Raw genomic sequence first — 17,227 nt, forward strand, 5'->3', positions numbered from 1 at the left:
AGCAACCTGTAGTGCTTACCAGAGCTGGGGCGGAAGGAGAGCTAGTGTTTGGTAGACCGAGTTTCAAGCGTGGGGAGACCAGGAAGTTCTGGAGATGGATGGCGGTGATCGCAGCACGACAGTGTGAACACACTTAATGCCACAAAACCATACACTTAAAAATAGAGTGCTGTGTAAGTTTACCACAATCAAAAAACTGAGAAAAGTCATCTATAATTACTGTCTCCAATATCTTCTATCCTGTAAGTTACATTTGCTTTTGGAAATCCTCAGAGCAATCATGAAAAACTAATACCCTGTCGTCTCTGAAACGCAAAGTCGTTCAAGGGCTTTGGTTATAGGAAAGTAGCTGGAAAGCAAAGCGTCCGTTAGGCACAGCAGCCGTGATAGGACAAACACACGGTAGGAAGGTGGTGGTCATGCTACACACAGATGGGAAGGGTGTGGGGAGCCACAACACCTGATTCTTGGGAGGCACCTGGGCAGGAGCTGAGAATGTACCAAACACGTTCGATCATGCAACATTCACGGACCCCGAGTCCAGCCACCACCGCTGACATCCACTGTGGCTGGGGTGTCCTCCCAGCCTGTGGTGGCTCGCTCCTTCGGTTAACTGCCTTGAATCTACTGGTTCCTCTCCTCATGGGCCTCTTTCCTGTCATCTTCCTGTCATTTTTCTGTCAGCAAACACATTTCTTGTCATTTTCCTGAACTGACATGACATTTCCTGTCATTTTCCTGAACTGACATGACATTTCCCGTCATTTTCCTGAACTGGCATGTCATTTCCTGTCATTTTCCTGTCAGCAAGCACATGCGTCCAGCCTGACCTTGCTGATGTGCTCCAGCGGCCCTGGACTCGAGCCGCACTGTTCCATCAGTGTGGCATTCGCGAGTTACCTCCTGGGAAATGCCAGGTGATGGTAACATCAACCAGGAGGCACAGCTGAGAAGCAGAACGCATGGTGCGGTGCCCAGAACGTCACGTCCTTGAACAGACGCTCCGTATCTTCTCCTCTCCTGCCAGAGCTTCGCTGTAGGAAGGCGGCCATTCCTCCAGTGCTGCTACTTCCAACACCGGGGAAAGCAAGCTTCAGAAATGAACGGTGTCAAAGAGGGAGGACCCACCAGCAGGGCTACCGGCAGCCAGACAACCGCAGCCCCAGCATTCCCCAGCCACCATGACTGACAGCCCAGGCTCCAGAAATGCACGGCTTCAACCTTAGGAGTAAAAACCCTCCCAATCCAACTATTATTTTCAACAATGGGATTGAGGAATGAGGTGTTCTAACCCTGCCTCTCTCGACAGCACAGATCATCAGATCCCAGTTCTTATAGGATTGGGGAGTGGGGTGGGGTGGGGTGGTTCCTAACCCTGCCCGCCTTCATAGAAAAGAACTTGGATATGATGACCTGTGCTAGATTAGCACTTTGCTTCTGCCACATGCAGTCATCCTCAGCACCAGGAAAAGTCAGAATCGTTGAGTGATGACACCAATACCAACACACGCCGTTCTGCGGCTCTGGTAACTGGCTGCACAGATACAACCCGATAGTGGTGAGGTCTAAAGACATCACCAGTCTTCCCAAGGATTGTGTTCGTGAATATTTTGCGTTTGGAATAACGGTCTTCTTTGCCAGGGCTGAGCCATGCTTCCCTCTCGCCTGTCCTCTGCCTTCACCAGCTTCGTGTGCGCTTCCGGACAAGTGTTTGTGCAGGTGCTATCACTTATTTCCACAGCGAGAATATACACAGACACCACACAGAAATGGGCAACCCCGTTAGGAGCTGTGCAGAGAGATCTAACTCATCCCATGTGCCAAATTCCTGTTGCCATGGAAATTAAACTAACTAAACTAACGTTGCTATGATCTCATCTCTTACTGTACCACTAAAGATCATCCGGGTAAGAGGAATGTGCCTCTGCATAGCATTCAGCTCACATTTACATGTCGGTTTTTCCTGAATATGGTTATGTGAGATAGAAATCAGTAAGATGGGGTGTAACATACAGTATAGGATCGTTGTGTCTCCTAGCCTCAAACACTTCAAGATCCTCAGAAAATGAAGTTTAACTCTGGGGACGTGAGTTACATAGTAACTTGTTTTGGATACTATCATATCAACACCAAATAACTTCTTGAATTCCTTTTTAAATTGAAAAGCAATTTACAAAGCACAAAAGCCCCAATATTAAAGAATACAATTCAGTCTTTTTAGCATATTCTAAAAGCTGCACATCAACCACTAGTATGTAATTCCGGGACTTTTTCACCACAGGCCAAAGAAACCTTGAACCCATTAAGAGTCAGCACCTGGCTCCTTCCTTCTACCAGCCCCTGGCAATCACCAGCCAACTTCCTTTTCTCTGGATTTGCACATTCTGGACACCTGTTGTGAGGAGAATCGTACAGTGCATGACCTTTGGTGTGACCTTCGGTGCTGACATCTTTCACGTCTAAGGTGAGTGGAATCTCAGTGAGTGACCGGTTGACAGACACCTGGACTGTTTCTACTACTATGAATAATGCTGCTGTGAAGATTCAGGCATGACATACTTTTTGGAAAAATGTTTTCAGTTTTCTTGAGCATATGGCTAGGAGTGAAATTGCTGGGTCGTACGGTGATTTCATGCTTTTCTGAGAAACTGTCGGACTTTCCCAAATCAACTGCACCATTTTACTTCCCCTCCCACTAGCAATATATCAAGATTTCAGTTTTCCCCAATTCACCAACATGTCACTGTCCAATACTGGGGTTTTACCCACCCATCACGGTGGTTGTGAAGTGTTATTTCACGGTGGTTTTGATTTCCATTTCTAAGATGACGAATTCTGCTAAACATCTCATGTGCTTTTTAAGGCATTTATATGTCTTTCTTTGGAGACTGTTTATTCAAATCCTTTGTCCATTTTTAAATTGGATTTTTATTAAGAGTTTTTGAATATATTCTTGATATCAGGTCCTTATCGTGATAATGTATCCTGTTCTGGGGGTTGTCATTTTACTTTAATAGTATCCTCTGAATTGAACATTTTTAATTTTGATACCGTCTTTTTCCCTTCAGTTGCTTGTTATAGCTCTAGACGTCTCAGCCAAGGAAACATTGCCTAATCCAACCTAACAGTTTCTCCAGGATTCTCCCCTAAAGGTGTTATGAGCTGAACTGTCCCCCTCCCCCAAGATTCCATGTTAAAGTCACAACCCCAGAAACCCAAAATGTCACTGTATTTACATACAGGGCCTTTAACTTGGCAATTTAGGTCCCATAAGATCTTAAAAGTAGGCCCTGATCCAGTATGACTGGTATTCTTTTAAGAGAATTTAGACACAGTCCTCAGTGCTGCATACACGTAAGAGAAACCTGTGAGGACACAGAGAAGAAGCTGTCTACACAGCATGGGGTGAGGCCCCAGAGAATCCAACCCTGCCCTCACCTTGATCCCAGGCTTCCAGTCTCCAGAAAAAAGGAAATAAGATGCTATTGTCTAAGTCGCACGGTCTGTGGTGTCCGTTATGGTACCCAGCAGACTGACAGAATGGGTCTCAGTCAGCTCCCTACATTGGAACCATGTTGAGCTTTGCGTGTAGGGTGAGGAAGGGTCCAGTCCATCCTTTTCTATGTGGATACCCCAGTTGTCCCAGCACCATTGAGTTGTGAAAGGAAAAAAGTAAAGCAACCCTTGCTGTCCTCTCTCCATCAACAGATTAGAAGATACACTGAAGAATCATGGACAATTTTGTCGGTTTAAGCCAGTGGTTTTCAAACTTTTGGGTCTCAGGAACCCTTTGCACTTTATTAAAGAGCACAAAAAAGCTTTCTCATCAGGCCGGGAGTGGTGGCTGCTCATGCCTGTAATCCCAGCACTTTGGGAGGCAGAGACAGGTGGACCACTTGAGGTCAGGAGTTCGAGACCGGCCTGGCCAACATGGTGAAACACCGTCTCTACTAAAATACAAAAATTAGCCTGGCATGGTGCCGAACACCTGTAGTACCGGCTACTAGGGAGGCTGAGGCAGGAGAATCGCTTGAACTCAGGAGGCAGAGGTTGAAGTGAGCTGAGGTCACACCACCGCACTCCGGCCTGCGTGGCAGAGCAAGACTCCGTCTCAAAAAAAAAAAAAAAGATAATTTAGTTTCTTTTACAAGGATAAAGTCATTACATCTTAACACAGTCTTAAAGAAGAAACCATTTTCCAAAATAAGCAGCAGCGTGGCAACAGTTTGTGCTGCTGTGAAAACACCTAACATCTCTGCACCTCAGACAGCAGGATTCTCATGCCTGCATCTGCGTTCAGTGGGCTGCAGAGCCATGGCTGAAGTTTATGAAGAAAGTCCGACCCCATACTAATATACAATTAGGAAGCAGTATTTTCATTGTGTTTTCAGATCATTTTAGGTATTCTCTGCTGCCAAATGTAACAAGTGGCACTTCCGTACAGGCTGTCTGCAACACAGAGTCTGTGCTCTGGTCGACGGGCCTTTCTGCCCCAATTCCTTCTAAGTCGACTGGTCCGTCTTGCACTTGAATGGCTTTTACCAGCACACGATTTTGTAATCACACATTGGTTAGAAAATACTGGTTCAGAGTTATGAGCGGCTTCCACATTTCATTATATGTCCAAAAAAAAAAAAAAAAAAACCCCCACATCAGTATCACCATTGATCACATGAGAAAGTGGTGGACACAAGATTTTTATGTTTTAATATTCGCTGGAAAGCTCAAATGTCTATCATTGGGAAAAATGTAAGGTACTTTCCTTGAGATGAAAGTCATTTTGTTCATTTTTCAGGCCACACCTGCAAATACCTCCATCTGAAGTGGCATCTGTTGTAAGTCATTCTTTATATAAAGGCGGCCGTTAGTGGAAGAAGTGGTTCTGCAGGTTCATAGTTCAGAGGCACCAGTGCTCTCCCAAGATAACCATAAAATCCGCAGAAGACGCACCTGTGCGCACTTCCTGTTTCTCACTCAGAACATTCCAGAAGGAACCCTGAATCCCAATGCCACAGCGGGACTGAAGTTTGCTCTCACCCACACAATAAACCCAGGGAGCTCCCCCAGCCCCCACCCCGAGGCCACAGCCTTGGTCCTCTATCTGGTCTAGGGGGGCTCCTGCAGCTCCAGCCTAACAGGGAACAGAAGGCACCCACATGTCAGAAAGCCCTCCCAAGGCCCAGCGAGCACTTCTGCTTATGTGCCAGCCAAGTGCGTTTGACAATTCTACAGCCAGCTGTACGGCAGGTAGCGAGGTACCCAGCAAATACTCAGGGCTCACGTTACTAAGGAAGGTGCACAGCGAGGTACCCAGCAAGTACTCAAGGCTCACGTTATGGAGGAGGAAACCAGGCAGATAGTGAGGTACCCAGCAGGGTTCACGTTACCGAATAGGAAAGGAGGGTGGAGACAAGGGGGCTGGAACAGTCTGTCATAAGCTTTAGCATTTACAAGGCTCGCTGAAGATTATCTGATTTGATCGTCACAACAGCTCACAAGATAGGCAGAGGCAAGACTATTTTCACTTCATAAAAAGAGATCCCGAGAACTGATGATGACCACGTGCTCTTCCCACAGGCTCCCAGAAATCCTCCTCAAATCATCTCTCAGTTGTATACATGTGATAATATCTCAGTCACGTCCCCTCTCTGCAGGGGAATTTTACTGCCGCCCTGCTGTTCCTTCGCACCCCTGCCCTCTCCTGCATTTCAGCCATGCCCACCATCCATGGGGAGTCTGCACCACCCCACCCCCGCTGCTGCTGATGGCTTGGGTCACGCTTACCTTTCATTTCCACCTACAGGGACCTGTTCTTCCTTCAAATGCAGCTCAAACTCACTCATTGTGTGAAGCCTTTCTGTCATGTGTAAAATCAGTCTGTGGAATGCTTCATTTAGGAGCTGCTTATGTTGCCTCATTGGCTGTGATCAGGACCAAATTCTGAGCAAACCAGGTGGTCCCCTCTCCCCATCTCTGCTCCAGTGCACTTAAAATAAGGATTCCTGGAAGCATCTTTTTAGTCCAATTCATGCATGAGTCTGCCCCACACACTGCAGAAAAGCCCTGGTGGTCGGTGGTCAGGGCTCAGGGCCCCCCAGGTAGGTAAGGAGAGCTTAGTGCCCTCTCTGGAGTTGTCGCTCAGAGACCCACGGCTGGAAGGGAAGAAACTTGCATCCTGTGAAACATCTAGGCCCCGAGACCCACTCAGGAGTGGAAAACGGGGAAGGAGCCTTGAACAGACCCTCGGGAGGGCAGACAGTGGGAGCCACGGAGGCCACCAGGAAGGAGGGAGGCAGGCAGTGAGGCCACAGGTGATGTGGCCGGGAGGGAGGTGTTGTGACCAGAGGTGAGGTGGTGGGCGGATGACACGGCGTGGTGTGGGGAGGAGATGTGGCCAGGGGCAATGTGGCCAGGGAAGGAGACACAGCTGGAAGGAAGTGACAAGGGGGGTCTCCAGGCCCCAGACTGTGCCTGATTTATAGATGACATTTTACTTAAGATGTTGTATCTAACTTTAAAGAAAAGTAGCAATTTCGAACCATTGTGTACATTTAAGGCACGGTACAAATTGAGCACATTTCCCAAACCAAAGAACAGGGCATTGAAGAAAAAATTCATTTAAGATCAGAAATAAAGAGATCCTACAGCTCTTCTAGTCCAATCCCCACCCTAACGTGAATGGGGGGAAAAGGAAGTAGATTCTAGTCAGTCAGAATTAAAGGCAAAACCGATCCACTTTACTTTCTAGACAGAAAACAAGAAGCTCATCAAGGAATCCCTACAAACAGTAGCTTTAGTAGTTCCCGAAATGCAAAATTCACCTACAAAGTAAATCATCTGCTAAGTGTGTATAGAGTAATTTTTTTCATTATTGCCTTCCTCATCTGCAGGGGCTTTTTTAGACCTTGTTTCCCCTTAATTGCCTCCAACACCCAGGAAATTTAAACCCCACAAGTAAACTGTGTCTCGATTCATGCCCAGCGTCCTTTGGAGCAGACAGTCCGTTGCTCTAAGACGTTCTTGTCACCTAAGCACCGAGTACAGCCTGAGAACGCACAACACGCACTCACACAAACTCAGTCAGTCAACAGGTGAGATACGGCACATGAGGAGGAAGACAAGATAAACGAGCTTCACTGACACCCCAGATCCGACAAGAAATGACACACGCAGCCTGCTCTGGTGCAGGTGACTCCTGGAAAACAGCCAAGGACAGCATTTGGAGAAGCAGCACCGCAGGCCAGGAGGGTCTGGGGGCTTAAGAAGGGAGGGGCGCCCTGACCAGGTACTGGGGGATTCAGAAGGGAGGGGCTCCCCGACCAGGTGGCTGGGGGATTCAGAAGGGAGGGGTGCCCCGACCAGGTGCTGGGGCTTCAGAGGGGATTGGTGCCCCGATCACTTCCTGGGGGCTTCAGAGGCAAGGGGTACCCTGACCACGTGCTGGGACTTCAGACGAGAAGGCACCCCGACCGGGTCCTGGGGATGGCAGGACAAGCCCAGGGTTCCGTCGTCACCTTTCACTCCCTACTCCCGAATCTCGCCCTGAAGTTGCAGCCAGTCCAGGTATTCATTTACCCATAAAATTAAGTATCTGTGAGTAACACAAGTCACTAATCCACACAGATCTGAGTCTACAGATACCTCCCAGAGACGCCACCATCCCTTCTGGTAGAAGAACAGCCCAGGGGCCCACGCTGCTAGGAAGGGAGACTGTCTCCAGCCTGACGCTGCAGAGTCCTCAACACAAAGTCTACCTTCTGGAACCATGCCGTCTCCTACAGAGGCAACTAGGGGCATGTAGGGTTTTTTTAAATCTTTTTTTTTTCTTAAGACAGAGTCTCCCTCTGTCACCCAGGCTGGAGTGCAGTGCCTCGATCTCGGCTTGCTGCAACCTCTGCCTCTCGAGTTCAAGTGATTCTTCTGCCTCGGCCTCCCGAGTAGCTGGAATTACAGGCGCCTGTCACTGCGCCAGACTATTTTATTTATATTTTTAAGTACAGATGGGATTTCACCTTGTTGGCCAGGCTGGTCTTGAACACCTGACCTCACATGATCCACCCGCCTCGACCTCCCAAACTGCTGGGAATACACGCATGAGCCACGGTGCCCGGGCCATATAGCTATTTAAATTTGACTAAAATTAAATAAAATTAGAAGTTCTCATTTACACTTCAAGCATTCAGTTACCCACAGGCGGCCACTGACCAGAGGCTGGTAGAGATGTCACACTCCACACTGCAGAAGGATCTAGGGACGAAATGGCTCTAAGATCATCTCAGAATCTTTATGTTGAAGCTACTGAAGTTTTACTCTGATTATTATAGACATCAGCATTCTCCCACTTAAAAATGTCAGTGCTATTGCAATGATCAGATCTGTGACTTCCCATCAGCTCTTCTCTTCCGGGATAGATAACTGTAGAGCATCTGCACTCTGCCTCCACACTAAGGGGTAGTAGAAGGCTCCGTGTAAAATCAGGGGGAGAAAAAAAAAATGAATCCCTAGTCCGCCTCCCCCCCTACGATTTTGTGAAACTCCTCTTAATATGCAGAATAACTGCCAGAGTTGCAATAAAGAAGCATCCCTTGACCAGGAAGCAGCAGGGAAGCAAGAGGAGGGAGATGCGAAGACCCTCCGTTCCCTCTGGGACCCCAGGCCCAGCCAGGACTGAGAAGGGCCGCACAGCCCGGCAGACCCGCACACCTGATGCGAACCATACACACGGCTTCCCTGGGCCTCGGTCCCCTGCTCTGCCCTCACTGGCCACTGTGGCTCTGGGTAGAGGCAGCTCCCTGAGCCCCAACACCCACAGCCAGTCCCCTCCTTGCAGGTCTCAGCTGTGCTCTCACTGCCTCCCTGACGCTTCTCATCATCCGCGTACCGTGTCCACTCTACCCCACAGCCCTTGCTACCGCCCACCCCACCACGGAGCCTAGCACACAGCAGGTGCCCAAGACGCCCCAGTGGGCGGGCATGCCAGGGTAGGGCTTGGAGTTCCAAGGGCCATGTCCCGCATACCACCACAAGTGCCGCGGAGGCTGTGGAAGGGGTCCAGGTTTCAGGCCTGTACTCAGCTTCTCCTGGCCCCCGAGGCCAAGAACCTAGCAAGGGAGCGCAGCCGGAAGCAGGGTCCCAAACCCCCTTCATGCTCCTCAAGAGGAAGGGGGCTTCGGGGCACAACCCCACGAGCGTCTTCCTCCTGCCAGGCTGCCTGTCACAGCCCCGACACCTTCACAGCAGGGAAACCCACTCCTGTGAGGAGAAAACCACCAAGTACAACAGGAGCCACGTCCCCCGCAGCGTCTGCTGAGCCCAATAGCGACAGCAGCAGCCGGGCCCCCACTCAGCACACACCGACTCCGAACCCGCCACGCACACCACAAGGCCGACCATCTTGAAGCTCAGCTTCCACTCGTCAGGGCCCTCTTCCAGGAGAGCTCGGCATGTCTATCTTCCCTGGGCTCACAGAAAGGAGTGGGACCCAACCCCGAGTGTGCACAAAGCTAAGCTCCCACTAGCTGTGCAGACAACCTCCCTAGCCCTGGACTGAGAAGGGGCCAAGCGCAAACAGCCATATTTTGCCCGCACAGGTACGGAATTCAGTCAGCTCTCTCAATGAAGTCGTGACAGGTCAACTCCAGGCTCCTCAGTGCTCTGGGGTTCACCTCGGGCCACTGCACCTTTGAAACGTGGCTGTGGACTCCTCTAGGGTGCTCACTTTCACGGCCCATTTCATTCAGACACTGCAGGCCCCTACCGTGGTGTCAATACCCAGGACACCCCTGCTGGCATCCTCTGAGATGCTGCTGCAGCTGCTGTGATCTGAGAACAGCCATGCACAGGCATCAAAGGGAGGACTTCTCAAGTCTCCTCCAGGGGCAGTGACTACAGCTTTGAAAGACGTTGCACTGAATCCTGGGTGAGCCTGGCTTGGTCCGCAATCTAATCCGGGTTGCTGGGGAGACACACTCTGTTGTAATTGACAGAGGCTGTGGGTGGCAGTTCTACCAAGACTGATAATTGCAACTAGTCTGAGATTTACTATCCATACTTTCTATTTGATGTTTCAAAGGAAAGCATCGTGAAGTTCCAGTAGCAAGGAATTTTCTACAATCTATCACATTAAGATACAGCAGAAATGTAGCTAAAATGTTCATAGGGTCTATGCAGAGGAAGAGATGGGTCTATTTCAGGAAAAGTGCTTGCTGGCTTTTTAGAAACATAGTGAAATCCCTGACAAGTAAAAGGTTGTTTATACTTTTTCTCTGGAACAGAGGGAAAGTTCTTTCTTATTATTTGAATACATTAACTATATTTAAGTGTTCTGGTAGACTGAGTATTAAATATTCAAAAGGAAGTAATTCTGTTCGGTCTATTTCATTCTTTAAATGTAGCTTTCAAAAACTGACAAATACCTGGCCGGGTGCAGTGGCTCACGCCTGTAATCCCAGCACTTTGGGAGGCCGAGGCTGGTGGATCACGAGGTCAGGAGATTGAGACCATCCTGGCTAACACGGTGAAGCCCTGACTCTACTAAAAACGCAAAAAATTAGCCTGGTGTGTTGGCGGACACCTGTGGCCCCAGCTACTCGAGAGACTGAGGCAGGAGAATGGCGTGAACCTGGGAGGTGGAGCTTGCACTGAGCCGAGATCACACCACTGCACTCCAGCCTGGGCGACAGAGCAAGACTCCATCTCAAAGAAAAAATAAATAAAAAGTGGAAAACACCCCATATCTGCCCTGGCTCCGGCCATCTCCATGGAGTGGACAGAGCTTGAGAAAAGCTCACTGTGGAGGCGTAGAAGGCCAGGCCGGGCCGGGCCTTTGCTCAGCAGATGAGCAAGAGGGTCAGCCACCCTAGTGAAGAAGCCCATGTTTGCTATGTTACTGATGATACCCACATAAATTTCTATTTGCCTCCCACACAGACCTGGGATCTATGTTTGAGCAAGCGACTCATACCAACAGTCTCTCCATGCCATCATTTCCCTGACCTCCCCCAGAAAAGCCAGGCCAGGCAGCGTCCCCACACGGGCACTGGGGCCCAGGAAGATCCTGGTCCTGCCCCTCTTCTCTCTCGTCCCTGCAGCACCCTGGCTTGCTGTGGAAGCCCAGCAGTGCTGGCTGAACCCACGTTCACCTGGGGCATTCAGAAGAAGCCTCTGTGCAGAAATCAACTGGGAAGGAGGGCTGTGTGTGCTGGTGCTGGCAGGTCACTCCAATGGATTTGCAGAACTCCGTTTTCAACACAGGTGCGCCACCAAGTCCCTCAAGCCCTTTGTGAGCCTAGAGCCCAGAGCCATTTGCGGCATTCTCACAATCTCTAACAACCCTGCACAGAGGCCCTGTTTTTCCAAAGGACCATAAAATTTTCCGTGTAGACAAAGTTTGACATAATGAAATAAAGTGAAGTCACCACTTCTATTTTCTATTAATCCATTCATTCAAACAAGTATCTCTTGAGTATGTGCATCGAATACTGTGGAATTAGGATTTAGTCCATGCCTTCAAGAAATATACATCACAGAAGAAAAGGTATAGCTTGTAACTAACAGTGCTGAACAGGCAAGAAATAAACATCATAGAAGGAAAGGTAGAGCTTGTAACTAACGTCATAGAAGGAAAGGTGTAGCTTATAACTAACAGTGGTGAACAGGACAGAATTTCACAGGCTCATCAGGAGCCACCGAGGAGGAAGCCATGATTCACATCCACCTGCAGTAGATAAATGTTTCCCGGATAAAGTAACTTTTCTACAGTGATATCTGCTCCTTATTGTTTAATCCTGCTCGATAGGGTATTAAATTACCACTTTATGTGCTGCTTATATAAAATACATCATTGTCAGGGGAGGTTATAAAATAATACTTCACACAAGCTTGGGCTGTGAATGGTGTGAGGCAATGGGACGATGTGTTCCCGTATTCTCGAGACGCAGAAGGGTCAAGACCCTGCTTCCCTTCTCCTCCCCACCGCCCTGTTCCCAGATGAGGGGTGGAGGCAATGCCGCCGGGCAGTCCTAGAGCTGGCTCCAGGGCCAGGACAGCACGCCCAGACTCTCTGTGCCCCATGTGACAAATACAGACTGTGGGGCAATCACCAATTTACCTGGCAGTGGGGAGAGTCCTTCGTCAAAAGCCTGTGCTTCCAGGAGCCAGGACAAAGCAGGAGCCCCTAGGAAAACAGTTCCGGGTGCTCCTGAAACCTGGGCAGAGTCACAGTCTGGCAGGAAGCACCAGTGATGCAGGTGTGCCCAAGACTGGGAGGATGGCCAGATGCCTGGAGACCAGACCGGCCTGCAGGAGATGACCACCTCTCTCTGGTTCATTAGAGATAGACAGTCTGGGCTTCACTTTTGTATGTGGAGTCTCACAGTACAGAAATATCACAAAGGGATTAGACTTCGTATACCCCAATTTTTTAAATTAAAAAAACACAATTATTTCAACTAATTCTAAATCCAACAAAGAAAAATAAATAAGTATATAAACGCATACATCCAAAATGTAAACCACAATCTCTTTACCCATAGGAGACCCAAAATGTAGTTTACCTTTTCTTCAGTATTATCACTTTTTTTTAAGCCATTACTGAGGTGTCTCCTCACCGCCCCATGAGGAGGTTCATGGGCTCTTCAGGGCTCTTTGCTGTTTCATCGTTTTTTAGATTTAAGGGCAGGATCATTTTCCCACACTTGCTTGCTTCCCTGATCACCAATTTTTCACAAGGACATCATTGTGCCTCAGAAAACCTAGTAACTGAACTTCATTAAAAGTGAAAACGATAGGGACATGTTGGCTGCTATGACAGCATCCGCAGTCACCGAATCTCCCTGGGGGACCCGACACACCCCCAATCTCCTTGGAACTCCAGCATGCAGGTATCGCTGTGGCGGACAGGACTGACCTACCCTGGGGGGGCATGAAAGCAAAGAGAAGAGAAAGCAGGTGACTCATTTAGGAAACTTCGGTGATTCTCTCGAGTCACGTTTCTCAAGGTGTCAGGGGAGAGCCACATGCAGGGAACCTCCTTGGCCTGGCAGGTGGCAGACTCCTGGGACCCTCCTCAGACACGTTAATCAGAGAATCTAAAGGCGGGTAGACTCTGAAAAGTATCTGTAAAGGAAGGACTTAGCTTGGTGTGACCCCACTACACATGGGGTCACGCAGGATGCTGCTTCCGGCGTCCAGTCTCCATTTCACTCTCCTGGGAGGAACACCCGTCAAGTCACAGAGCATGGTCTTCAGCGAACACCTTCCTGCGCGATCTCCACTGTCTCCCAGCCCTGCAGGAGTAGCCGCCGAGTAGGGGAAACAAGTCTTTGCTCCTGACCCGGCCACCTTGACGCTGGGCATAAGACCAGCACTGCTACGTCTCTGGGGAAAGGAGCGGCCCTGGGCAGGAATGCACTTGGCAGCCCCGGGGAGTGGCCAGGTGTGGACGACCAGGCCTCTGCCCGCAGACACGTCAGCACAGCATCCTGGAGCAGAACCTCCAGCCCAGCTGAGCCTACAGATGGCTGCAGCCCTGGACAGCATCTTCACGGTGACCCGGGGGACTGGGCCAGAGCCGCTCAGCAAGGCTGCCCTGAATTTGCAACCTGAAGAAGCTGTACAGTCGTACGTGTACTTTGCCTTAAGCCCCTAGTTTTGTGGTCACTTGTCACACAGCGACAGACAGTGGATGTGCACGGACTCCCAGGCCACGATGGCCTCTGCCGGCCTCACCCGGGCTGTCTCATCTGTTCCCGTGACATCACGTTTCTCAGAGCCAAAGGCTGCCAGGATCCCCTCTTTTCTTCACAAAGTCGTTACAAGCTCACGATACAAACTGAAAAAAAACAATCTGTAAAATACAACGTATGACGCAATACAAGCGGAATGCCCAGGCACACACACACGCGAAACAGGCACAAGTGTGAAACAGGCACATGCACAAACAGGTGTACATGCGTGAAACAGGTGCACGCGTGAAGGTGTACACTCGTCAAACAGGTGTACATACACACATGAAAGCACCCGACATGAAGGGCTGTCTTTGGGAGCCTAGTTTTTAGACATCTCCCTCACCCTTTTACATCTGCACGATCACAAACACAGCACACCACACTACTGAGGGGAAGCCCCAGCTTCTCATGGGGGCACATGAGGCTTTTTAATTATGCCACAGGTTGCATCACTACCTTCTAGAACTGCAAGGCCCCCCACTGCCAGGACTGGGTCAGGTCCACCCTGTGCTCCAAGGACCAGGCCGCCTGCCAGCCCACACGGACCTGCCCCTCGGATGGTGCGGCTGCTTCTAAAACAGAGGCTCAGGCCCACCCAGAGACCTGCAGTACCTGTTATTAAATCAAGACTTGGCTGTGGGTAAACGTGAAGATTTTTATTAAACATGACTCTGGAACATTCAAAGGACCATAACTGAATGCTCCTTTCACAGCCACGGCGTGTCCAGACGCTCATGGAGAAGGCCAGGGCGTGGGAACCCACGGAGCCCCGACAAAGCAGACTCGGAGCTGAGTGGCGCAGTTAGCACCGATTTTGTTTGACACTTGCCTTTTATATTCAGAATAAAATAAAAAACAAGACGCAAAAGTAGCTCACATTCTATTTCAATTCTCTATTTTTGTAGTAACTGGGCGCCTTTCCCTCTGCTTTCCCAGCCAAGCGATAAATAGGCCCAGCTGGGATATGTCAAAGTCTAGACCTCTGTTGTAGAGTAAGTGAGGAGGGTAGGGAGGGGAGCAGGAGTGGTGAGGAAGATTGGGGGACAGGGAGGGACAGAGGAAAGGAGAGAGAGAGAGAAACCCCCGAGGACTGGAGGCAGGAGGGATGCTCCCTGGCAGCCTCAGGTTCCCCATTCCAAGGTAACTGAGCTGGCATCACGCACGCGGTACCGTCATATGACTTGGCTGACACACACCAGAATGACAACAAAATGCTTGAGGAGAAGACTAAGCACCAGCATCTTCAGATTACGGTAGTGTCCCGGTTTCACGCTTGCCTTGTATGACATTGTATAAATTGTAAAGATAACGCATTTTCTTACCAGCCACGCTGTTCCCCAAATACTAACTATAACAAAGATCAGACAGCATCTGAGTACTGAGCGTGTGTTAAGCCCGGTGAGGTAGGCATCATTTACTTTGCTAGAGAAAGAAACAGGCTCTGAGAGAAACTTCCTGAGGCCAGGCAGTTGTCTCCAAACCCACCTCGTGCCTCCTGACCCTGAAGGTGGAGGACCCAAGTCATTCACGTCAATAATTTACCTACATGCATGTCAGATTGAGATTCAGCCCCCAGATCTAATCATCTCTATGCAGGAATGTGTCAGGAAGGTATACAATTCTATGAGTTCGACCTGGGGGAACAAAGGCAGGCACCCTCGACACAGATGTAGGGCGGAGGTGGGCGCCCAGCGCAGGAGCATGTCCAGCCCTGCCCAGTCACACAGCCACCCTGCCATGCCAGTGCAGGAGCCGCCACCGCGTCTCGGGGAAGAGCAGCTTCTCCTGCACAGGAATCTACCCCTGAAAGTGTGTTCCCGAGAAGGTGTGGACCAACATCTCAGAAATTAGACACCGTGTAACACGCTTATCTATACAGGCTGCCTATGTCAGGGAATCACCAATAATTCCCATCTCGCCATCAATTATTTCTGGTAAATACTGATTATTCTAAGTTAACTGAGGCAACACAAGAACAATATAATGGAAATGTCAGAGTCAATCAGCTCCACCTGCTGAAGAGCTGGGACTAATGATGAAACCTAAGGAATCCTGGAGAACGCAGCAGGATCCCAGACCCCGCGGACCACCCCAGCCTCCTTCCACAGGAGAGTTAGTCGTGGGGCCAAGGAACGGCTTTCCAAGGAATCTCAGAGGATCTCAAGGTCTTGAAAGTTTAATGGGAATTGAATATTTGCATCTGAGTCACACGAGCACATTAAAAGTAAAATTTCCTCTTTCCACTAGAATTATGAGCTTGCGGCAGCGACACTGGCTGTATCTCATGCTCGTGAGAGGTTTGGGCACAGCCGTGCATCTCTGGTGAATCATTTATAATAATGAAAGAAGTGCTTGGGCCCTCGATCCAGGACCACAGACCCCACCAACGAGGGTCTAAACAGGACAAGCCTCGGCCTGGAGAGGCTGGTGTCCGTTGGGGCTGGGAGGAGCACCAAGGAAACTCAGGGGCAAGCCCCACCCAAGCTCAGCATGTCCTACCCCACGCAGTCGACATCAGCCACAGGGATCTTTTGTTATTTTTTGTTCAGGAAGGAACATATTAAAAAGCCCGGGGCCCAGGGCCTGGACTCCTCAAAGCTCTCCACAGAGCCGGGTTAATTGGCACCTTCCGTCATGTTAAAATCAACTATATATGGCTGCTGAGGGCATCTCAGAGCAGGTGCAACGCTGAGCTTTCTTGCTGTCTGGGGAAAGCAGGAATTCCAGGCCTCTGCCTTCCTACCTCCCCAGAGGCTCTAGCCCAGATGAGCTCAACTTCTCCCAGGTGAGGAGCACAGAAAAGCTTCCCACATGCCCCTCAGGTCACACAGGAGCGGTGCAGACCCTTGCACCTTGGCACGAGCCCTCCCAGAGGCAGAAGCCCAGCCCTGTGGCCCCGGCCTGGCAGGAGGCAGCTGCTGGGGCCCCTGCTCAGGGTTCAGCACAGCGAGGTCCAGCCACAGCAGGGGAGACATCCACCACCCGGCCATTCATCTTTAACCTAAAACAGACACAGGAATGCGGCAAAGGGTTCCTTCCCCTGACAAACCCATCCTTCCTGTTCTCATCTCTCCCTCCCGCCCCAGTACTGCGCCCAAGGCCACCCAGCACTGCACCCAAGGCCTGACTCCCAGTTTCACAGGGAATCCAAGACAATTAAGATTTTGAGAAACTGGGAGCTACACAGAAAATGAGTCGGTAAAGCCAGTGTCCACTGATCCTCCCCTCCCCACAGCGGAGAACAGTCCTCGGGATAAAACCCACGGGGCAGGGAAGACGCGATCAAGGTGGGCAGGACAGAGGAGCCACAAAGCAGGTGGTTCGGAGAACAAGGCCACGTGAACACAAAGCTAAAGTGCTCAGCGGCTGGAAGACAAAACACAGGAGACAGAAACACTGACCATTTAAAAAGAAAAGAAAAAAAAAGCCTCACTCTTAAGAGTCCATCAAGATTTAAGTTCTCAAGTCACAATGTATCAGCACAGACTTCTCATAATGCC

The 17,227-nt window shown here is 49.9% G+C and overlaps 1 long non-coding RNA gene across 1 annotated transcript; it reads left to right on the forward strand.

The window, feature by feature from the left end:
• Nucleotides 1–855: 855 nt before the first annotated feature.
• LOC141407151 (uncharacterized) lies at nt 856–14,596 on the forward strand. Its single transcript, XR_012414628.1, has 2 exons — nt 856–2,464; nt 10,395–14,596. It is a non-coding gene; the product is annotated as an uncharacterized lncRNA (long non-coding RNA).
• The last annotated feature ends 2,631 nt before the right edge of the window (nt 14,597–17,227 follow it).

The sequence above is a fragment of the Macaca fascicularis genome, chromosome 7 (genome assembly GCF_037993035.2).
Source record: "Macaca fascicularis isolate 582-1 chromosome 7, T2T-MFA8v1.1".
Lineage (NCBI taxonomy): Eukaryota > Metazoa > Chordata > Mammalia > Primates > Cercopithecidae > Macaca > Macaca fascicularis.